The following is a 7,100-nucleotide window of genomic DNA, read 5'->3' as shown; positions in this document are numbered from 1 at the left end:
AATGTCGAATATAATCATGCAGCCCGCCCCGGGCCGAACTCAACGAGTCGTCGAGCGGCTCTCTGGATTCATCGGACGTGAACTCAGTTCCGCTCGCTGTCTCCCCCCGCACTGCGGATGACGCCGAGGTGGCGTCGCAACGAGCTCCGGGGTAGGAGGAGGTGGTCCTGGAGGAGCCGCAAGGCGACCTCCCGGACTCCAGGAGTAAAGGGGACAAGACCCCCAGGGCTCCAAGTCCGGCTTTGTGCCGGACACCGCGCCGGAATCTTCAATAGTTCCGGACCGTGGTAGGAGAACTCCTTCCAAGAGGAGCAAGCCTTCTGAGCCAGCGGCCTCCGGCCAACCGGAGGTGCCGGACAATCTGCTCGAGGTGCTTGACGGCACCTCCATCGACGAGGAGCACCGTACTATTATGAGAACGGTGATCCAGAAGGTTCAGTCCGCCAAGAGCGGGCTGAGTGAAGCTTGCGCTAGCCTCCTAACAGGCTTCGAGGTAAGTAAAAGATATGTAAAAATATTACCGCATAGACAGTAGCCCCTGATGCTCTGTTTGGCGTTCAGAAAGAAAATCCGAATAGAGGATCTAGTAAATTTCGCAGGAGTCTAACAAAAAGAGTCAATATGCGTATGAAGGCTTCACTGCTAGCCACCACCGCACTGACTACGGAGGTGGGTGCTCTAAAACAGGGACTCGAGCGGACTGAGCAAGAGTTCGGCCTTGCCAAGCGGCAGCTCGAGGAAAAAGAAGGTAGGAAATACCTTACAGAAAAAGTGCCTATAGAGAGGCGTGATTGCAAAAAATAACAGGATTGCACTGCTTATTATAGGGGCCACGACTGAGGTGGCGACCCTCAAGCAGGCGCTGTCCGAGGCCGAAAAGAAAACGGCCGCAGAGCGCACCGAGCGAGAGAAACTTGGGGCTCAGGTCGGCGAGGTGCAGCAAGAGCTTCAGGCTCTCATGAAAAACATGAGAGTTTGGAGCTTGAGTCAAAGACCCAAGCGTCCGAGCTCGCGGCGGCCCTTGAGACTGGCAAGTCTACCAAGGCCGAAGCCCAAAAGGCCCTCCAAGAGTTGGAGGAGATGAAGAAGATACAGCGGGTAAGGCATTCTTTATGCAAAGCAGAAATATAAAAGTAAACTACTTATTACTTACCCGAATCCGGAGTTCTCCAGGGGCATTCGCAGATCTTCCTCGCAGCGTATCCGCCGCCGCTGCATTCTACCAAGCTGAAGAGGGAAGCTCGACCGAGAAGGTGTTCTGGTCTCAGTATGCTGAGGCCGGACACCCTGTGCCTTTGAGCGACCAGCTGAAATAGCTGGTCGAGCTCCACAAGGCGGCCGAACAGGCCATGAAAGGCTTCATAGTTCGGCTGTGGCCCGGAGAGGCCCTGCCTGGGAGCTACTTCGGGCTGGTGCGGCGGCTAGTGGAGGCATGTCCAAGGCTCGAGGTCATCAAGTGCTCCGTCTGCATCGAAGGTGCCCGTAGGGCCCTTGCCCATGCAAAGGTGCACTGGGGTAAGCTAGATAGTGAAAAGCTTGTGAGGGACGGGCCGCCGCCGGGGAAGGAGCATCGCAAGCCCGAGAACTATTACAAGGATGTTCTTGCAGGTGCCCGCCTTGTGGCAGATGAATGTACCAAGGATGTAATTTTTGAATAAACTCGCTCGTTTTTATCCTGTGCGCTAAAAACTTGTTCATATGCGCTAAGCAATGCTTATTGAATTTAAAATATTATTTTCTGTGCGGCCATTTATCAAAAATTGAGAGATGGCCAGTCGTCGGCTTCTGCCCCCATGCCACTAGTGCAGGGGTGTTCGGTGATAAACCCGAGCGCTCTTTTTCCCATGTTTGGGTCCTTCAAGGGAGGCGCTCAGCACGATGAACCAGGCAATCGGACTATAATGCTTGAACACTCTCACTTAGCCATAGAACTTTATAATTTTAAATTTCGGCGAAGCCCCTAGTTCGGAAGACCGAGTTCGGGGCGCTATCCACGCCTTGGCTGGACAAATCCGGCTCCTCGCTCGAAGCGGCATAAGTCTTTAGGGACTCAAAAAACCTCTCGAACAGCGACCGGTCTCTCGCCTCATCATGACAGTCAGTTTTAGCATTCTCCACTGAGGTGCTTAACACAGCTCAACTGGGGCACAATCGCAGTGGTTCTCCTAGTGCTACCTTAGCCGATAGAGCGAAACGTAAGGCACCAAAACATAGGAGCCGGGCAAACCCAACTATTGACCCAAATCATGATTGGGAGCCGATGCATATAGTGCTATAAGTTCAGGGTGCCGCACTTGTGAAAGTGTACGGACTTCTCACACCATATTAAAGGGTGCTGAAGCCCCTGGCGTACTTGCCGTACCACAGTGTATGGGTGCAACATGTCATTGATGAACATATATAAAAGAGAGTAATGCACAAAATAGACAAAAGTTATGCATTGTTTATATAAAGGCTATTTATCGAAGCCGAACGATACAAGTAGTGCGATAAGCAAAAAGATGTTGGACTATTCAGTATGTCCTGACCAGGGGGAGGCCGCGGAATTGTATTTAAAACAGGTATACCGCTCGTAACAGAGACCACCTGGTAGTTCCATAATGCGGCATGGCTTGTCTGTCTCCCTGGATCTTGCATCGTTTGTGCGGCAGTCGAGTTGCCGAACAGGTCGTCCGAAGTATGGAGTCCTGAAAGTAAGAAAAAATGAAAAAAAGAATCTGACAGCCCCTAGTACGTTTTAAGCCGTATTTTGGGCGTGCCGTTATTGTGCCCCTTCCCCTATGCCCATGGTATTTCAAGGGCGTCGTTATGTACACGAGGTACTGGTTTCGCTATGTCGCGAAAGCTGGGGTTGGGGCCGCATTTCTACGCTTGCTCTGGGTGTGCCAGGCTGTTCTGCTGTGGGTTACTCCAGGCGCGCTTGGCAGTGTCTGACTTTTTAATGGCCGGACTGGAGAATTGCCTGAGAAAGCTACTATGTACCTCCGCTGCGAGAGCCGCCGTATGCTCCTCCGTACGGAGGGAGCGTTCGGTGTTTCCGTTGACCGTAATTACTCCTCGAGGGCCTGGCATCTTGAGCTTGAGATATGCGTAGTGCGGCACCGCATTAAACTTTGCGAATGCGGTTCGTCCGAGCAGGGCGTGATAGCCACTGCGAAACGGGACTATATCGAAGATTAACTCTTCGCTTCGGAAATTGTCCGGGGATCCGAAGACCACGTCAAGTGTTACTGAGCCTGTACAGTTGGCTTCTACACCTGGTATAACGCCTTTAAAGGTCGTTCTTGTGGGCTTAATCCTTGAGGGATCTGTGCCCATTTTCCGCACTGTATCCTGATAGAGCAGGTTCAGGCTACTGCCGCCGTCCATGAGGACTCTTGTGAGATGAAATCCGTCGATGATTGGGTCGAGAACAAATGCGGCGAAGCTGCCATGACGGATGCTAGTGGGATGGTCCCTTCGATCAAAAGTGATCGGGCAGGAGGACCATGCGTTGAACTTTGGGGCGACTGGCTCTATCGCGTATACGTCCCGTAGCACACGCTTCCACTCCCGCTTGGGAATGTGGGTTGCGTATATCATGTTCACCGTCCGCACTTGTGGGGGAAATCCCTTCTGTCCATTGTTGTTCGGCGGCTTGGGCTCCTCGTCGTCGCTGTGCAGCCCCTTGTCTCCGTTTTCGGCCCTTAACTTGCCTGCCTGCTTGAACACCCAACAATCCCTGTTAGTGTGATTGGCTGGCCTTTCGGGGGTGCCATGTATCTGGCACAAGCGATCGAGTATTCGATCCAAACTAGACGGACCCTGAGTATTCTTTTTGAATGGCTTTTTCCGCTGACCGGATTTATAGCCTTTGAATCCGGCATTGACTGCCGTGTCTTCATTGCTGTCGCTGTTAACGCGGCATTTTTTCTTATTCCGACGTGTCCTGCCACTTTTGTCCTAGGTATCCGAATTACCAGGGTTCTTTGATAAGTTGTTACTGCGAACTAGCCAGCTGTCTTCTCCCACGCAAAAGCGGGTCATGAGTGTCGTGAGGGCTGCCATGGATTTCGGCTTTTCCTGTCCCAGGTGCCGGGCAAGCCACTCGTCGCGGATGTTATGCTTGAAGGCTGCTAGGGCCTCTGCGTCCGGACAGTCGACTATCTGGTTTTCTTTGTTAGGAACCGTGTCCAGAATTGTCTGGCCGATTCTTCTAGCTGCTGAATTATGTGGCTTAAGTGATCGGCATCCGGCGGTCGCACGTAAGTGCCCTAGAAGTTGTCGAGGAATGTGGCTTCCAGGTCCTCCCAAGAACCGATTGAGTCTGCTGGCAAGCTGTTAAGCCAATGCCGGGCCGGTCCTTTAAGTTTGAGCAGGAGGTATTTGATGGCGTGTAGATCATCGCCGCGTGCCATGTGGATGTGTAGGAGATAATCCTCGATCCATACCGCCGGGTCTGTTGTGCCATCGTGTGATTCGATGTTTACGGGTTTGAAACCCTCTGGGATTTTATGATCCATTACTTCATTCGTGAAGCATAGCGGGTGTGCGGCGCCTCTGTACTGGGCTATATCACGACGCAGCTCGGAAGAGCTATGTCTGTTGTCTTCGGCCCGGCCGGATTTGTTGTATCCGGCGCGAAGATCATTATCACATGTTGTAGGGCGCCTGCGCGATCTGTAGATCGATCTTGTTTGTCTTGCTTTATCCTCCAGTATGTCTCGCAGGTCGGGCACATTTTCCCGTGCCTTAGTTGAGCGGCGTCGGGGCATGGCTTGGGTGGAGGGCCGAGAGGCCTCTCTGTCGCGGCCGTGAGGTGGCCGGTCTGCCATGTCATGCGCTGGTGATGTAGGTGCTTCCTCCTCTGATCGGGGTAGCGGCCTGTGCTTCGGGTAACTCTTGGAGGGGCGTTCGAGTTCATACTCTTCGGCTGTAAGGACTTCACTCCATCTGTTAGCTAGCAAATCTTGGGCAGCTTTAAGCTGTTGCTGCTTTTTCTTGAGGCTGCTTGCCATGGCTAAAAGCCTGCGTTTAAAACGCTCTTGTTCGGCGGGGTTTGATGGTATGACGAATTCGTCGTCATCGAGGCTTGCCTCGTCTTCGGAGGGAGGCGTATAGTTATCATCCTCGACCTCTCGGTTTGCCGCTCTCTTATGAGGGCTGGCTTCTCCATCTTCCTGCGCCGAATCTTGCTGAGGTGGGTGTTCTTCGGCGCTATCCGGGGTAGTAATGTCTCCCGTGCCGGAATCACCGTTTTTACTTTGGCGGGATTTAGAGCGGCGCCGCTGACGCCGGCGCATTGGCTGTTTCTTAGGGGCATTATCCCCCACTGTTCCATCACCATCTCCATCTTTTGGAGTATCCACCATATATATGTCATATGACGAGGTGGCCTTCCAGCGCCCTACAGGTGCTGGTTCCTGTTCGTCTCCTACATCGTCGTCCATGCCGTCGATGTCTTCGGAGCTGAAGTCCAGCATGTCGGTTAGATCGTCGATAGTGGCTACAAAGTGGGTGGTGGGTGGGCTTTGAATTTCCTCATCATTCATATTCCACCCTCGCTGACCGTATGTAACACCCTCGATGCGACTATAGCTCCCACGTGTCGAGGCACGACTTAGAGACATAATCGCATTGAAGGCATATGTCGCAAGTTAGGCAATCTTCACAACATCCCATGTAATATAAATAATAGAGGGGAGATAGCAATAGTTAGCTTGCACTCGCCACGTCAATCAAGTACATAAATAACATTACATCATCCAAACACTCATGGCCCGACTACGTCGCCAAAATAAAAGAGAACCCAACATGCGACAACGGTCCCGTTCACCCCCAACTGGGCACCACTACTGATCATCAGGAAAGGAAACATAGTAACGTTGAGAGTCTTCGTCGAACTCCCACTTGAGCTCAAGCGTGTCACGTGGAGCGGAATCATCAGGCCCTGCATCTGGTGTAATAGTAATCTGTGAGCCACAGGGACTCAGCAATCTCGCACCCTCGCGATCAAGACTATTTAAGCTTTGTAGGTAAGGCAAGGTAAATATGTGGAGCTGCAGCAAGCGACTAGCAAGTATGGTGGCTAACTTATACGCAAAAGAGAGCGGGAAGAGGAGGCAAAGCGCGAGCGAGAAACTAGAGAGCAACCTGCGCAAACATTACTCCAACACCGTGTCCACTTCCCGGACTCCGCCGAGAAGAGGCCATCACGGTAACACACTCGGTTGATTCATTTTAATTAAGTTAAGGTTCAGTGAAGACTATGAGAGCGAATCTTGTCCAGAGTCGGACAAGTCAGCTTTGCTTGCAGCCCAAGTAAAGTTGCCGTTGAGTTTGAAATCTGACCATTGGAACATGTGTCAGTTCCTTAGTGACCCAGGGTCATTTCGGACAAATCAGGTCGGGTTGCCAAGTGGCTATAAATAGCCCACCCCCTACAACCATAAATGGTGGGCTGCTCAGGTTGAGAGTACGGCTTTTGTCGTTTGAGAGCAACCCACCTCGAAGCCTTTGAGAGAGAATTCCTTGCGAGGATAAAGCCCTAACCACCCAGAGCCAAAGAGAATTGGGCATCACTTAAGTCTTCTTGTCTGTGTGATCTGAAGACTTATTACACTTGAGGACTGTGCATCCTCCAGCCGGTTAGGCGTCGCGTTCTGAGCATCCAAGAGACATTGTGGATTGCCGGTGAACGAAGTCTATGAAGGTTTGGGAGTCTACCTTGAAGACTTACCAGAGTGATTGGGCGAGGTCTGTGTGACCTTACCTCAAGGGGAATACGGTGAGGACTAGGTGTCCTGAGCTGCGTGTTCAGGACTAGGTGTCCGGGACTGTGTGACCTAAGATTTAAATACCTAGCCGCCCTAACTAGATGTACAGTTGTCACAGCAACTGGAACTGGTCCAACAAATCATTGTCTTCAGCGTGTCACTGGTTTCATCTTCCCTTCCCTTTACTTACTGTTACTCCTTGTGAAGTCATTGTATGTTTGCACTATCTTTTGTCTTCACTGAGTGACTGCATGTTCTATATGGCTTCATAATATCTTCCTACCTGATCCTTACTACATTGCTGCTATTAAGTCATTGTGCTTTCACTTTATTGAATACTTGACT

This window comes from Triticum urartu, chromosome 1, assembly GCF_003073215.2.
Source record: "Triticum urartu cultivar G1812 chromosome 1, Tu2.1, whole genome shotgun sequence".
In the NCBI taxonomy this organism is placed as follows: Eukaryota; Viridiplantae; Streptophyta; class Magnoliopsida; order Poales; family Poaceae; genus Triticum; species Triticum urartu.
This window is presented reverse-complemented; position numbering follows the sequence as displayed.